Source organism: Lissotriton helveticus, chromosome 4_1 (genome assembly GCF_964261635.1).
Source record: "Lissotriton helveticus chromosome 4_1, aLisHel1.1, whole genome shotgun sequence".
Taxonomy (NCBI): domain Eukaryota; kingdom Metazoa; phylum Chordata; class Amphibia; order Caudata; family Salamandridae; genus Lissotriton; species Lissotriton helveticus.
Window position 1 is genome coordinate 2,115,386,378 of NC_136063.1, and position 15,891 is coordinate 2,115,402,268.

Here is a 15,891-nt window from a genome sequence, read left to right on the forward strand (position 1 = left end):
AGCTTTATTAAAAAGAAGGAGGGTAAGATTGAGATCCAAGATAAAAAGTGAAAAAGAAGATACTTTATGGATCAAGTTAAGAGAGGCTTCAACTTATAAAAACTCTAGAGATTTCTGGTCCATAATAAGGCAAGGATGTGGTTCTATAACAACGTCCACTCCTATAGTTATTACAGAAGATGTCTGGACCCAATTTGTGATCACCTTATATGCGCCTAACGGTGCAGGGGGCGACCCATGGGTTCCAGGTCCAAATAGTGACTTTAAAATGGAACTCCCCACTGAGCAATCCATAGCTACCGTAATAAAGAGCATGCGCTCTTCCGGGGCTATGGGTCCTGATGAATTGCCCATGTCTATAATCAAGCAAGATGTTACCATTTGGAGCAGGATCCTTCTTCCAGTATTTCTGGCGTGTTTTAAATCACGAACAGTCCCCGAATCTTGGCGGGGAAGTATCCTAATCCCAATTTTTAAAAAAGGTGATCGGGACAACCCCTCTAATTATCGTCTAATAGCTTTATTAGACTCAATAGGAAAAATGTTTGCTAAGCTTTTATTAATGTTAATAATGGAATGGGCTAATTTAAATAATATTTTACCTATGGAACAGACAGGATTTCGAAAAGAGCATGGAACTCTAGATAATCTAACATTGCTACAGGTAATTATGGATAAATATGCTCGTGTCCGAGGTGGTGGCGTATACGTAGCATTTATAGATTTCTCCACGGCGTTTGACAAGGTGGACCGTCCAACGCTGTGGAGAAAGTTGGCGGCATTGGGCATGCCAGGATACCTATTTGATCTAGTTAAGTCTTTACACTCGAACACATGGTGTAAGGTGTTACAAGGCGGTGAGAGGGGTCTTTCTCAATCTATCCCCTCTCTGAACGGATTAAAACAAGGGTGTATATTGGCACCCATATTGTTTTCCTTGTATACGGCCGATTTACCAACTACTGTTGCAGTTTGTGAGGGACTAGCCCCGACAATTGGAGGGACAGCTATATCGATTCTAATGTATGCGGACGATATACTTGTTTTAGATCTGACCCCGAAAGGTCTCTCTAATCGTCTTCATGCATTGAATCAATTTGCTGATGCACATTATATGAAAATTAACAGTTCTAAAAGTAAAATCATGTGCATCTTCGGAAAGAAGAAATGCAGGTCTAGTAGCTATAATTGGACAATTAGCGGACAAAAACTTGAGGTGGTTAAAACCTATATGTTTTTAGGCAAAATAATATCTGCTAATCTTAGTGAGAAGCCTCACATCGAACATAATTCTCGTAAAGCGATGGCCCATGGTATGGGATTATGTTCTTTGTATAAAGCTACTGGGAAGAGGCATTTCTCCTTATGCTTGGATGTATTTCGAGCGAAAATTCCTGCAACCCTCCTTTATGGAATGGAATTAGTGGAGTTGAAACAATGGGGTTTCATGCAAAAAATGGAAGGAAAGGTACTAAGAAAAATCTCTTCATTTAATACAGCCTGCTCTACATCTTCATGCAGGCTGGAATTCGGACTTCGAAGTTGTTGGGCTCAGGGGTTGGCAGCCCTGGTAAGATGGGTAGCCTGTCTAGCCAGAGGTAAACCGGGCACCTTACGTGAAATTCTAAAAAAGGAACTATTGGGCAACTTTAATGAGTTCTCGCAGCTGGTAAAAAACTTTAGAAAAGCGGTATCGCTGCTTGAACTGGATGAAAGCACGTTATTTTTACTTTCTCCATTAGAGTTAAAGTTGAAATTAAAAAGTATGTCCTGGGAACTTTGTTTCAAGTCCGATATACTTGCCCAACCGAAGCAAAAAGAAAGGGAAGCCCTGGTTACAACATATACACCAAAATTAGCCCAACAATATCTTATTTGGAATATTCCCCATGGTGTCCGTAGATTATGGTACCTTTTACGTCATAATTTGCTTCCACTTAATTCACTTTTAGCAAAATGGTATGGGGTTTCTCCTCTATGCAATCTTTGTAATAATGCTGTTCAGGATCTTAACCATGTATTGCTTATCTGTCCGGTACTGCGCCTCTTGCGCCAAAAATGGTTAAAACCAATCTGTTTACAATTGGGAATTGTGAATGTAAAAATGTTCTTCCTTGCACTTTATTGCCCCCCTAACGAAATGTTCTGTTCCAGAATTTTTAAATATTTTAAAGAGTTTTTAGATATTTATTAATGAATTTCCGGGAGATGTTGATGATTGCTTTACTTGCAGATAAGTAGTGGCTATTCCTTTTGTCGTATGATGTTACTTATGTATTACTTGTATGCTAAATATGTGTGTATTTTTATGTGGCCCTCATTGAGAGCCAAATCATAATAAAATTTGACTATGACTATGACTATGTAGATTTTTATGCTGAGTACATTGTTTTATTGACCTGAGCAGTCAACAACAGTTTGTCGTCGATCAGTATTCTCAGAATCTTGACTCCCTCATTTGGAACGAAAGGGAAGCCCATATTGCGAGGCTACCAATTATCAGACCAGCTGGCTTTGTTAGGTCCCAACATCACAATCTCTGTTTTGTCAGTATTCAATTTTAGGGAGTTATTCTGCATCCATTTCACTGTCAGGGATGGGTACTCATTAAACGTACAGTTACCATCTAATCAAATCACTAGGTAAGTGTCATCAGCGTACCTCATAAAATGATATCCAAAAAGGTTAATCAGCTTGGCAAGAGGTGAAACACCGATATTAACTAAAGTAGGGCTGAGGGAGGACCTATGTGGAACACCGTCATGACATGGGTAACGTTTGGGAAGTGCTTATTCTAGTTTCACTTATTGAGTTTTATTAACAAGATAAGATTGGAACAAGTTTAATGTAAGCCATCACCACCAATTCCATTTACTCTGGACAAAAGCCTAGTTTGCAGGATTGTGTGGAAAGATGCTAATAGATCTAGCATCATTAGGGCAGCACTAATATCATCATAAATGATCCACCAGATGCTATCAAATATAGTGATTGATCAAGGCTGTCTCACTGCTATGTAGTGGCCTGAATCCTGATTTCCTGGGATCCCGTGATCTCTGGGTATTTGGTAAGGTGTTGTTCATGTGTTTTACTAAAATCTTAGCTGGGAATGGTAAGAGTGATACTGGCCTGAAGTTGGCCATGTCCGTTGGGTCTGCATTGGACTTTTTTTAATACCAGTGATATTATGGCTTATATCCACTTTGTAGGCACTTAGCCTGATTTCAAAGAAAGATAACTGAATTTAAGGCAATAGCAGCATACTGGCAACTGGGTGTTGCCTCTACTTGTCTGTCAATTTAATTATCTGGATTGTTAAATCCCCTACAGGTTCACTGTGTGGAGTGTTGCCTCTACTTGTCCGTCAATTGATTTATCTGGACTGTTAAACCCCTTATAGCTCTTGCACATTTATCATAAAATAATACACCTATCTTTATATGTTTTCATAATCTTAGCACACACTGGATAGAGCAAGCGAAAGACTACACACCAGACTGGGTTCAGCTAGAAAGAGCAATACTAAAAAACCTCAATCCACTTGCCCTTCTCACGGCCACCACACACCCACTTGCAAACAACCCAATACTGAAAAACACCAGGACAGCATTGCTGAAGCTCGATAGCAAACTGGAGGTGAGCATCAAGGGCTCCAAGGCTGAATCCCTATGGTCGAATAGCGCCATAAAATACAGGGGCAAAAAACTCTATTTCGACAACTGGATACTGAAGGGCATTTCACACCCATACCTGCTGAAAGCGAACTCCGCTCCACTAACCTTTGCCAACCTAAAATCTTCCCTCCACCTAGAAGACTCAGACCTATATAAGTTCCTAAAGATCAGAACAGCCCTGACAAAATCCAAAATAGCAAACTCGAAGCCTTCTATATTCCAATACGTTACAAATATAAATAAGCTAGGACACCAGGTCTCCCGCATATATAAAACCCTCACCGTGCAGAAAAACAACATCAATGATAAGACAGAGAAATACTGGAATACTCAAATACACCCACCACTAGAGGGCCGGGAATGGGACAATCTATGTGCATCAGCCACACAGGCCAAGATCAGTACTTGCACAGACGAAAATGTGGCTCCTACATAAAACATTGTGGACCTCAGATTGTCTGCACAAGCTGGAGCCAAGGGGGACCTAGAACACCAGATCCTCCTGTGCCCCAGTGGCGGCTGGTGACATTTGAAAGTGGTGAGGTGTAAAATGATAATCATACTGCACCATAGCGACCGAGCCCGAACCCCCTAAGGAGGGTTCGGGGGGGATTTCCCCCCGAGAAATTTTTGAAAAAAGAGTGGACAAATGGTGCATTTTCAAGCAAATTTGAGAAAGCAGGAAGGTTAATAAAGCAATTGTGAAAGTGCAGTTATTACATTAATAAAGTGGTGTCATATAACATAGGTAGCTGCTTATTCAGCATAACCACAGAGCTTCATAACAGACTTTGAAACACAATGCATTGCTGAGTATCTCACAGATGTATTTTAATAACAAACAAATAAACAGGACGCAAACTAGCGAAAGGAGGAATGGTTGAATAACAACAGACATGCAAAACCTTAATGTAAACGCACTGGAAAGGACGGACACCTAACAGGGTCAGCCTATTTTAGGTGTGCCCAGACTAGACAGCTTTAGCGGTTTTCATAGCTCATGTTAGTTACTTTTGTAGACATTGTTTATTGAAATTCACAGGCCTCTTCCTACCGCTATGGGACTGAGTTCCACAGCAATGCTATTCAGCTGCAGCCCTCTGCCCAGTGTGCCCGGGGCCTCATGCACATGGCAGACATTACCCTGGCTGCAACACACCTGTGCATGCATAGATGCGCGTGTCATCGCCAGGCCGTGTGAACATACATTGGCTGAAGCTGCTATTAGTAATTAATTAAATGAACTCAACGATAATTCGAGTAATATGCAAAACGTGTATATGTTTCCTCACACAGCGGCCTTCGTTTCTGTGCTTTTAAATTTACATGTGATGTGAGAAAAGCATGTCTCTGCCCAAGCGAGTGGGGCAAAAAATCTTAACCCCCTGCTAGCTTCAACTAAAGCGAGTGGGCCAAAAAAATCTCCCTTCCTCCCTGCTCGCTTCATCTGCTCGCTCTATGTATGTCTCTTTCAGTCCGTCCATTCTCTTTCCGCTTACTTCTTCCCTCTTTTTTTCCCCCTCTCTCCGCTCCTTATCTCCCATTCCTCTGCCCTCTCCCTTCTTCAGGCCTTGTGTGCCCGCTGCAATTTAAGTGTGGACCTGAAGCCCCGGCTGCAGCCCAGGACTTTCCAAGCCAACCTCTGGCTCCAGCCGGTGGAATGAAAGGCCAGCCAGCCCAGCCCCGCTGGCTCCACCTCAACTGCAGGGTGAAATAACTCTGGCTGGCGCATGGCGCTATATGCACGCACCCACCCGTCCCAAAAACATTGTCAAAATGTCAGACCGCGCGGACTGCAGTGCTCGCATACTCACAGTTATGTTAATGTAACAGGTTTGAATTTCACACCACACGTCCCCGGTCCAACTCACACCGCTCCAAAATTCTAGTACAGGTGACTCAGACTAGGTGAGACTAGGTGAGGCAAGGTGAAGGTGAGGCTAGGTGAGGCCTCAGGCCAGTCTGTTCCTCATGCGCACGAGTCACGACTCACGAGTCCCGACAAAAAGCATGGAGGAGGAAGGGTGACTGGCCGTGGGCCGGCCCGATTTGCCCAGCAACTAAGAATGTCCAATCACTGAATGGCTTAACACTAAGCTAGTACAGTGATTGGGCATTGCCATTGCCCCACGTTGGATGCTCCCACCCCGCGATGCGAGACTAGACTGGGAACAACACACAGTAGTACTGTCTAGTACAGTACTACACTACTACATGTTGGTCTACAGTAGCCAATCCTGACGCTCCTCTCTTCAGAGGAGAGCTGCTCTGTAAAGAGAGCAGAATCAGGATTGGACTGAGCATTAAAAAATGCCGCTCATTTTGCAACCACTGGGGTCTGTGGCATTAGGCGAACCCCGTACTCAGCGGGTGCTTGATTTTCAAAAGCCACTGGGATCATAGCTGCAGAAAGGCAGCCGGGCAAACACCACATGCGCAGTGCGAACTGTGCCGGCACTCCAGTGCCACCCACAGTCTGACTCAGTGATTAATTTATTTGATGAAGTTCAAGTCAGACATGACGCTTGACGCCGGCCGCAGGGCAATAATTATGGGGCAATTTATTCGAGCTGCGCGTTAATTATTAAAAGTTTTATTGACGCGCCGCTCCAATAAATTGCCCGATAATTATTAGTGGGGCAACGCCCCACCGCCCAAATGGTAAAACCGCCACTGCTGTGCCCGACTCTCACGGAATTTTGGGGGAGGGTATTTGATTTCATAGACAAGATGTTCAAATGTAAAATGTCAAGGAGAAGGACCTTCTCCTAATTGCAGCAACCAAGCTAGTACTCACAAACTGGAAAGACACAGCTAAAGTGTCGTATCGCGGATGGCTCTCCTGGATCACCTACCTCAGGGGAGCTGACACACTAGCGAAAAAATACTCACCCTGGAAAACCATATCCAGAGACTTATGGAACTCACTGGATGCCGCCCTGCCAACTTTTGACCCACCTTAAGCTATGAACAATCCAACCTTTGACAACTTACCAACAGGAGTGTATAAGATCTTGCTAGTAGCACACAGAAGCTATATCTCTCTCTCCTCTCTTTGCTTATTCACACTTTCCTCTTTCCATCTCCCTATATTACTCCTACGAACAAGGGGCCTGTCATAAGCCATACATGTATGAGCTGGCGGGTCTCCTGCAACGAATACACTCTGTTCAATGTATGTGTATGCACAAATACCATAAATAAAATAAAAAGAAACTGGAATGTTTGGCCCCTGGGATTCATAAGTGAATTGAATAGTTTGAAAATCATTTCAGATGATTTAGATGACCCATAGATTCATTTTTTATAGTAAAATTTCACTCTTTTTTTCTAATCTATGAGAGCTAGCAAATACATACATTTATTTTCCTCAGGGTATTGTTTTCTTCTGTAAGCTTTTACAATTTTTTATTATCCATGGTAATATCATCGGCACACCAAGGGGCTGAAGGAGACATACAACTTCTTTTATACTTTTCAGAGGGTCAATAATATCTGGTGCCCCTGTAAGCCATTCATTAGAATTCTGTTGTATTTCCTTTACTTTTATTTTGTTGTATCACTTTAAGATCTACATTCTATGTTACTGATGTCATATAGTACTTTGGTTTGTCTGGATTCTTGCCTGTGAGTTAGCTCCCTGGCTTTCTGATGGGAACACCAGTTATTCTCTGTAGCATTCAATAAATACCTTTTATCCATTTCTACTCTGGTATCCGCCTCCCTACTTCCATTACAACACATGGCGATGATGAGTGAGGGGAGCTGAACAGCTACAGAGGGAGGAGAACTCCACTGGTGAGAAAAGAACCACGCAAGATTGGAGAAGGAAGAAACCTGTGGAAATATACAGCAAGAAGCTGTGGCAGGGAGAAGAAAAAAATATAACAAGAAGCTGTGGCCAGGAGAAGAAAATTTAAAACAGAAGAAAACTGGCAAGACCTGAAAAGAAAAAGAAAACTGAAAAGGAAGACGTGCCAGTAGCCTATTTCAACAACTGGTGAGTTGGAGAAAAAGAGGGACTCAGTGTGGGTGAGCAGAGAAACTACAGTGCAGTCTGCTTGTGTGACAGTTAAAACCGTAGCGAGGCAGAAGAAGAAACAAAGTAATGCTGTAGCTGATTCTGGACATTAAAAGAAAACTGAGCTTTAAATAGCAAACTTTAATCAGCATACAGCAGTAGCAGAGCGAATGTGGAAAATTCCTGATGAAAGAAGAGAAATCGGCGCACTTGTATTTTCGGAGAGCAAAAGCATCTTTTAAAAAAAAAAGAAGAAAAGTGTGGCTCGAGCGGAGAAGCGCGAGCCGACTACTGACTCACTGTTGAAATCTTGAAGTGGCTCGGCATCTTTCGAACCAGGAGAGCAGCACTGGAGGAGACAGAGGCTTCTTTGGAACCCGGTGAGAGTCACAGTAGGAAGCGGAAGTGAGCATCACAGCAGGAAGCGGTAGTGACGTAATCACGTTACAAAAGAAAACGTGGCGGCCATCTTAAGGTAACAATGTATTACTAGGCAACCTGTCTCGGAGAAGAAACGAGAGAGTTATCACAGTCGTAACTTGGCGAGTGGAAAATAAAAGAGCAACGAGAGGAGAGAGCGATAATTAATGGCAACATTTGAAACGAAGTGCCTCAAAAAGAAGTAGGTGCCGTTTTATGTATTTTGGTTTCTTAAAAAAAAAAAAAAAAAAACGAAAGACTTTAAAGAAAGAAGTGTCTACGAAAAGTACAGGACATTGAAGTGTCAGTCTACAAAGGAAGTACCAGTGCACAAAAGAAGAGATAGTATCTTTTGAGCACAAGATTTGTGTCTAGAGCACAACCCAAGGACTAGTGACTTATGAGGTACAGAGTGAGGTGTGTTGAAAAGTTGTTTTAATAAATTTTGGAAGAGGAAGCAGCGATGGAGAATCAGAATGTCATCATGCCGCCTATGTTTTTACAAACAAGCGGAGATCCACCCATCGAGTGGGATGAGTGGGTAGACATTTTTGAGAATTACATCGAGGCGCTGGATGGGAAAGATTTTAGCGCCACAAGAAAAAAAGCTCTTCTGTTAAGTGCATTAGGGAAAGAGGGTCAGCACTCTTTCAAGTATTTACCAGTAGGGTTAAATCAGGATGGTAGAACGATAACAAATGTTTACGCAGAAGCAAAGGCACGAATGAAAAAGCAATATTCAAAAGAGGTAAACATTGTTATGGCAAGAAACAAATTTTACACGCAACCGCAAAGAGCAGAGGAGTCAGTTGATCAGTTCGTAACCAGATTGCGCGAACTGTCTATTAAATGCAATTTCGGGGAAATAAGAGAGGAAATGATAAGAGAGCAGTTAATAGTGCAGTGCAGGAACAAAAAAATGCAAGAGAAACTATGGGCAGCAAAAAACCCTACCTTACAAGCGGCTATAGATATAGCGAAGGTGGTGGAGGAGTCGAATGCGTGCATGAAGGAGATGGAAAAAAAGGATAGCATAAAGGAGAGTGGGCATGGAAATGGAGTCTCATGTGTAGAACAGGAAGAGGTTGCTGCTGTAAATAAGAAAAGTGTGAACTCAGGGGAGAAAAGTGTAAAGAGATTTAATAGCGGGTATGCCAGTGGGGAGAGAAGTAAATATCAGGGAAGGATGTGCAATAGGTGTGGGAGTACGTTTCATACCTCAGAATATAAAAAATGCTTTGCCTTGGACAAGGTATGTAGAAAATGTGGGAGGAAAGGTCATTTTTAGAATGTGCAAAGGAGTGAATAGCGAGAAGGTAGCAGTCGTGGAGAAAAGAGAAATAAGTAGAGGAGAGGCTAGCGTTGAGGGCGCTAAAAAGGTATTGTGTCTGGGTGGAGATGGTGTATGTCAAAAGGAACGAGGTAGAAGGGAGAGACCTAAAGCGCAGTTCATTATTGATGAGAAGGAGGTAGAGTTAATGGTCGATCCCGGGTCATTTTGGACTATTATTCCGAAAGAGATGTACTTAGAAAATTGGAAAGAAGTGCCCTTGTTGGCTAGCGATATTAGCCCTTGTGGATATCAGGGAGAGAGTATAGAATTGATTGGATACATGGTATGTGAAATATTATTTAAGGGTCGCTCTGCAAAAGGGAAAGTTTATGTAGCAAAGTCAGGACCTGCTATCTTGGGTTGTGGACAACAGTATGACCTCAGTATTATTATTAACCCGAGGGCTGAACAGCAGGTGATGGTAGTAGACAACATAACTGCAGAGTCAATAGTTGAAGGAATGACAAGTTTGTTTGATGAACACATAGGGGAATTGAAAGGTTACGTACCTAAGATTGTGTTGCGTGATGATGCTGTACCAATGCAACACAGGGTGAGGAAGGTTCCGTTTATTGCACGAGAGGAGGTAAAGAAGATGCTAAAGGAGATGTTAGATCAAGGGGTGATAGAGCAGATAGAGACATCACCTTGGATTTCGCCGGTTGTCATCACGACCAAATCTGACGGCAAATTCAGATTTTGTGTGGACCTTCGCACCTTGAACCAAAACATTGTGGTAGACAACTTCCCACTACCGAATATCAACGAGTTAGTTTTGTCGCTAAAGGGTGGGAGGTATTTTTCGAAGCTGGACCTCCGTAGTGCATACCACCAAATTATGTTGCACAAAGACTCAAAGGCACTGACTGCTTTCATAACAACTGAAGGAATTTATCAGTTCACACGTATGCCCTTTGGGCTTGCGTCTGCGGCAGGGGTCTTTCAACGAATGATAGGTGCTGTGTTAAAGGGGGTGAGCAATGTGGTATATTTTCAGGACGATGTTTTGATTTTCGGAGAGACTGTGGAAGAACACAATTTAATTTTGAAAGCAGTTTTGGAAAAGATGGAACATGCAGGGTTGACGTTGAAGAAAGAGAAGTGTAAGTTTGCAGTGGAAGAAGTGGAGTACCTTGGCTATACTCTGTCTGTAAATGGGGTGAGACCAAAGAGAGATCTGTTGGAGTCTATTAAAGGTGCACCAACTCCATGTGACAAGGACCAGTTGAGGTCTTTCCTTGGTCTCATAGAGTACTATGCGAAATTCGTAAGGAATTTTGCAGGGAAAACTGAAAAAATTAAGGTGCTATTGAGGAAAGGATGCAAGTTTGTGTGGGACGTGGAGCAGGAGGAATGCTTTCAGAAGCTCAAGAAAGAAATATGCGAGGCTGGTATTTTAACACCTTTTGATACCAATCGCAAGTCTGTTTTGACAGTAGATGCGAGCGCTGTGGGGATTGGTGCAGTGTTAGCTCAGATGCATGATTCCGGGTTGAAGACAGTTGCTTTTGCGTCAAGAACTCTCACAACTGCAGAGAGGAATTATTCTATAATTGAGCGAGAGGCTCTAGCCGCAGCATGGGGTTGTGAGTACTATAGGATGTATTTGTGGGGGTTCAAGTTCACGTTGTTGACGGATCACAAGCCCTTGGTTAAAATTTTATCACCTGGTGGAGCTGGAAAAGGATCAGCGAGGTTAGCTAGACTGGCTGCAAGGATTCAGGAGTACTTGTATAGAGTGGAGTACATTCCTGGATGGAGGAATAGCCAGGCTGATTGTCTTTCTAGACTTCCGCTACCTTGGGAGGTGGTGGATAAGCTGGGGGTGGAATCACTTAATTCGGAGGGGTCTGTAGCAGCTGTGGATGAAGTGGTGGATATGTGTGCTGGGGCAGTGAGTAAGAGTTGGTGGAATGCCTGTATGGTAAATGATGAGGTGCTGAGAGAGGTGAAGGATTTAATTGTGAAAGGTTCAAGGAGAGAGAGTTGTTTATCTCCTGCTCTTCGCCCGTATTTGAAGGTTTTGGAGCACTTGTCGATTTTAGACAAAGAAGGTTTCATCATTTTGAAGGAAGACAAGTTTATTCCCCCACAGGAGGTGAGGTTCACCCTATTAGAGATAGCTCACGAGGGTCACCTGGGGCAGTCTCTTACTAAGAGGAGAGTGAGGGAGCATTTTTGGTGGCCAAGCATGGATCGGGAGATCTCTGAATGGGTTGAGAGATGTACGGATTGTTTGGAGAGTGAGAAGAGGCTTAAAGTTGGTGTTCAGAGTGGGTGTGGAACAATAGAGGACCCAGGGTTTCCGTGGCATACTATATGTCTTGATTTTATTGGTCCTTTTTATCAGCTGGGTCATGATATGAGGTTTGGTTTGGTGGTTGTAGATGTTTGTTCAAAGTGGTTGGTGGTCAAGTTTACGAAAGAAAGCACTACGAGAAGCACGATTGACGTGTTGAAGGATATTTTCAGGGAGGAAGGTTTTCCCATGAAGATTATCACTGATAATGGGACGCAATTGACTTCAGTGGAGATGGTTAGTTTCTTGGAGAAGTGTGGCATTGTGCATTCAAAGACGTCTTTGTACAACCCACAGGGGAATGGCATGGTTGAGAGGGCGAACCGGATGGTTAAGGGAGCAATCCAGATGGCCCTGTCATCTAGGGTGAATGTGAGGGAGTTAGTTAATGATTTGGTTTGGGCCTAAAGACCAATGAGAATGGTGCGACTGGGAAGATCCCTTTTTGCGTGATGAGAGGGTGTTTGGCCGGTACCAAACTTGTAGCGGCATGGATGAAGGAGTGTTTGCGTACCGGAGTTTTGGAGAAGTGTGAAGATGAAGGGGAGGCGGCGAGTAGGTGTAATTTCGCGGTGAATGATTGGGTGAAAGTGAAACCAGGACGTGTTGGTGTTGGATTAACGAAATTCAGAGGCCCGTTTAAGGTCAAGTCTGTGCATAAGAGATTTGTGACTTTATTTAATGGGGAGCATTGGAATTTGAGGCGGGTGGCTCTGTACAAGAAAGCAGAAGAAAGGGTTGGTTTGTCTCAGTCTAACCAGGCGTTGGAATCGAATAAAGGTGGCAGTAGTGGTGATGTGGGAAGAGAGCAGAGGGAAAAGAGACCACCGAAGTACTTGCAAGATTTTGTTTGTGAGTGAGTATTGTTTGCGTAGTTGAGGGCATGAGCATGTTTTGTTTTATTTTTTTCTTGTTTTCTAAAAAAAAAATTTTTTCTTTCATGGGAAGGGAAGAGGATATGTTGTATTTCCTTTACTTGTATTTTGTTGTATCACTTTAAGATCTACATTCTATGTTACTGATGTCATATAGTACTTTGGTTTGTCTGGATTCTTGCCTGTGAGTTAGCTCCCTGGCTTTCTGATGGGAACACCAGTTATTCTCTGTAGCATTCAATAAATACCTTTTATCCATTTCTACTCTGGTTTCCGCCTCCCTCCTTCCATTACAACAAATTCCTATTGACTTCCTCCACAATTGGCAACTTCCTGGCATTAGGATGCACAGAACCTATGTCCCAGGAAAAATAAATAACATGGTGGTCGGTCATTCCAAAAGGTAGGCTCTTGATAATTTGAATGTTCCATTCAATAGAGAAAATAAGGCTGAGTGTGTGTTCAGCAGAATATGTAGGAACACAAGTAAATTATTTCAGTTCTTACAAATGGCAGGAATCAAGGAATTCTAATCAATACGAATGTGCCTGTTGTTCTGCCCATAAATTTAAATCCCTTATTGTCGGTAAATTGTACATGTGAAGTATGAGAGTTGATAAAAAATGAAGAAGCAGAGGTAATGATGTGTAGTTCCTATATAACCTATACAGGATCTGCGCGTTTGGATAACATAAAATGTGGAATTGGTGTCAGACTCATTACGTGCACCCCCACCGGGTATGTTACCCTGTCTGTATCAGCTAGCTCACAGTGCCACTAGAATCTCCTCTTATAAGGGAGAGAATAGTTCTTGGCAACCCCAGAACGTGACAACCTTGATCCCTCAGAATCGTGGAAACAATATACTACCTTTCGCTCAGTCATTCAGGCTCACTTAGTTTGTCTCAGAGATACACAGGATAAACATACTGGGAGTTTTGTCAATAAGGATTTATTGAACAGTTGTTACTCTAGTCTAGTATAGATGAGCTGCAACAACCATTAGACAGTAGCAGAGATGTATGATTAGCAGTACTATGAAAGTAAAGGGATGGTACAGTTCTACCATTTTGCAGTAATCATGAATATATATACAAGTACATAGAATACATGATAGAAGTAAGTACTTCTAAGATGCCTCCCTAACTAGATGTACCTAAATGTACCTAGCATCTGTGTAGGTGTTATGCCAAGAATCCCTCTAGGATCTAGTCCAGCCCACTACCTGAGAATGAGAGAATATAGTACCCTGTCCTGGTCTTGAGTTGGACACCCACGAGGGATGATAGACCACTGCGAGCTGGATTGCCTGCATGTAGGAACCTCAGCGTCTCTGGTCAGCCGGGAAGTCATGGTCTCCTCTGTCTTTCTAACCAAGAGATGATGTCTATATACCCATATGTCTCCCCAGGGGTCCTACCTTGCTGTGTTACTGTGTCAGCCTAAAGGATGACATCGGGCCTGAACTTTATATAGAGATATTATACAGGAGATGTTAGTCCTGCTGTGCTTCCAAGAAAACCTCATGCATAATGTATGACATTCGAACTAGGGAATAACCTGTGTTCTGAATGCAGTGTCGAATCTAGGTAAAAGGTCAGTGCCTAAGAACCGTTATTATGTAATATAGGAAAGAATATAGGTGAAAGGTTGCAGTGTTACCTACACCTATATAGGGTACCTATATGGAATATAACAGTCAAAGTGAACTCACATTTTGGGGGTTTGTAGATAAGCAGGAGTGTTTAGGGGGAAATTTCAAGGGACATTCGATGAGCTTCAGAGAGTGTATTGGGTGGAGGCCACATGCAAGAAGTGCAAGAAGAAAGGGCATGTGTCAAATTGTTGTTGAAGTGGGGGCACAACGCAGAAGGTTCAGTAGGTTATGTGCGAGGAAGAGAGTGGTGAAGAAGAAATTGTCCTACGGATTCTAGAAGGGTAAAATAGTGGCCGCTTGATATGGTTGTTATTGAAAAGGTGCCCATATGTATGTTGTTTGACTCTGGCGCAAAGATCAAGCTAATTCCTAGCGAAATGTGTGATGAATACCTTAAAACCAAGGTTATGCTGCATAAACCTGACATCAAGGCAAAACATTAAGGAGGTGAATCAATCAAATTATCAGGTTGCTTTGTAGGTAGCATTGAATTTAAAGATAAGGTCATCACAGGGACTCGTTAATAAGTTGGGTGCACCAAAAGGATTTAGAAGTATATTTGGTCTGTTAGACCTGCACCATTGGCGTGGGTCTTCCTTCCATTTTTTTGCTGTTGCCTCATGTATTTTTGCTGGTGTTATATGCTTTGGGCACTGTACCACTGCTATTCAGTGCCACAGTGCAAGTGCTCCCTATTGTAAACTGAGGTATTAATCAGTGGTTCCATGTTTGGCTATTTGGTTTACTTGTCAGACCATAGTTTAGTGCACTGAGTGTGCCCAGGGCATGTAAGTCCAAATGCTGCTGATGGGCCTGCAGCACTGGTTGTGCCACCCACAGAAGCTGTGGAAAAGTCAGCCCATAACGCACCTGATGCCCAGGCTGCTGGCGCAGGACGCCTCTTAGTTCCCATCTTGAACAATTACCAAATAAAGAGACGGGCGCTGGCAGCAGGAAAACAAGAACAGAGTTTTATTTCTCATGAGGAGAGCCTGTCATTTCGGACACTCGCATAGTGTCTTCAGGAGGTGCTCTAACAAGTTTCTCTGAGGCTTCGTCTTTTATACACATGTTTATGATGCACAAAACATTCCTTATTGCAATAAAGACGCTTTGAAGTAGGAAGAAGCATGCTTGGAATCCCAGCTTCAGGCCTATTCCCATACCAGTCGCTCAGATGTCATTCTCCCCTCCTGAATGTAACAAGAGATTGTGACCTCTCAGCCGGACATTCCTACAGGACACGAGGGCAGGAGGGGATGATCAGATCAAAGGTTGGGCAGGCGATAAGATCGGGGACTTCGGCTGGTGTATCACGGTTTTGTTATGCTGGGCAGAAAAAGGGGGGGGTGTACATCCACGAGGCTTGGTCTTAGGACTTGGGACCGGGTCGAAAGGCCAAGTGCAGTTGGGGGGGGGCTCGTCAGCTGAGGGGAAGGGTGTTCTTGGGAGGAAATGGGGGGTGTGGGTCAAGCAGGAGGGTTACTTCTAGGGCAGGGTCACGCAGAGGGAGAGGGTCTTATGGCCGATGCATGAGCAGTGCGCGCGGGGAGGGGTGCCGGGAACAAACGGGCAGAGAGGCCATGGTGCCTAAAATGGCTGTCGTGTACGT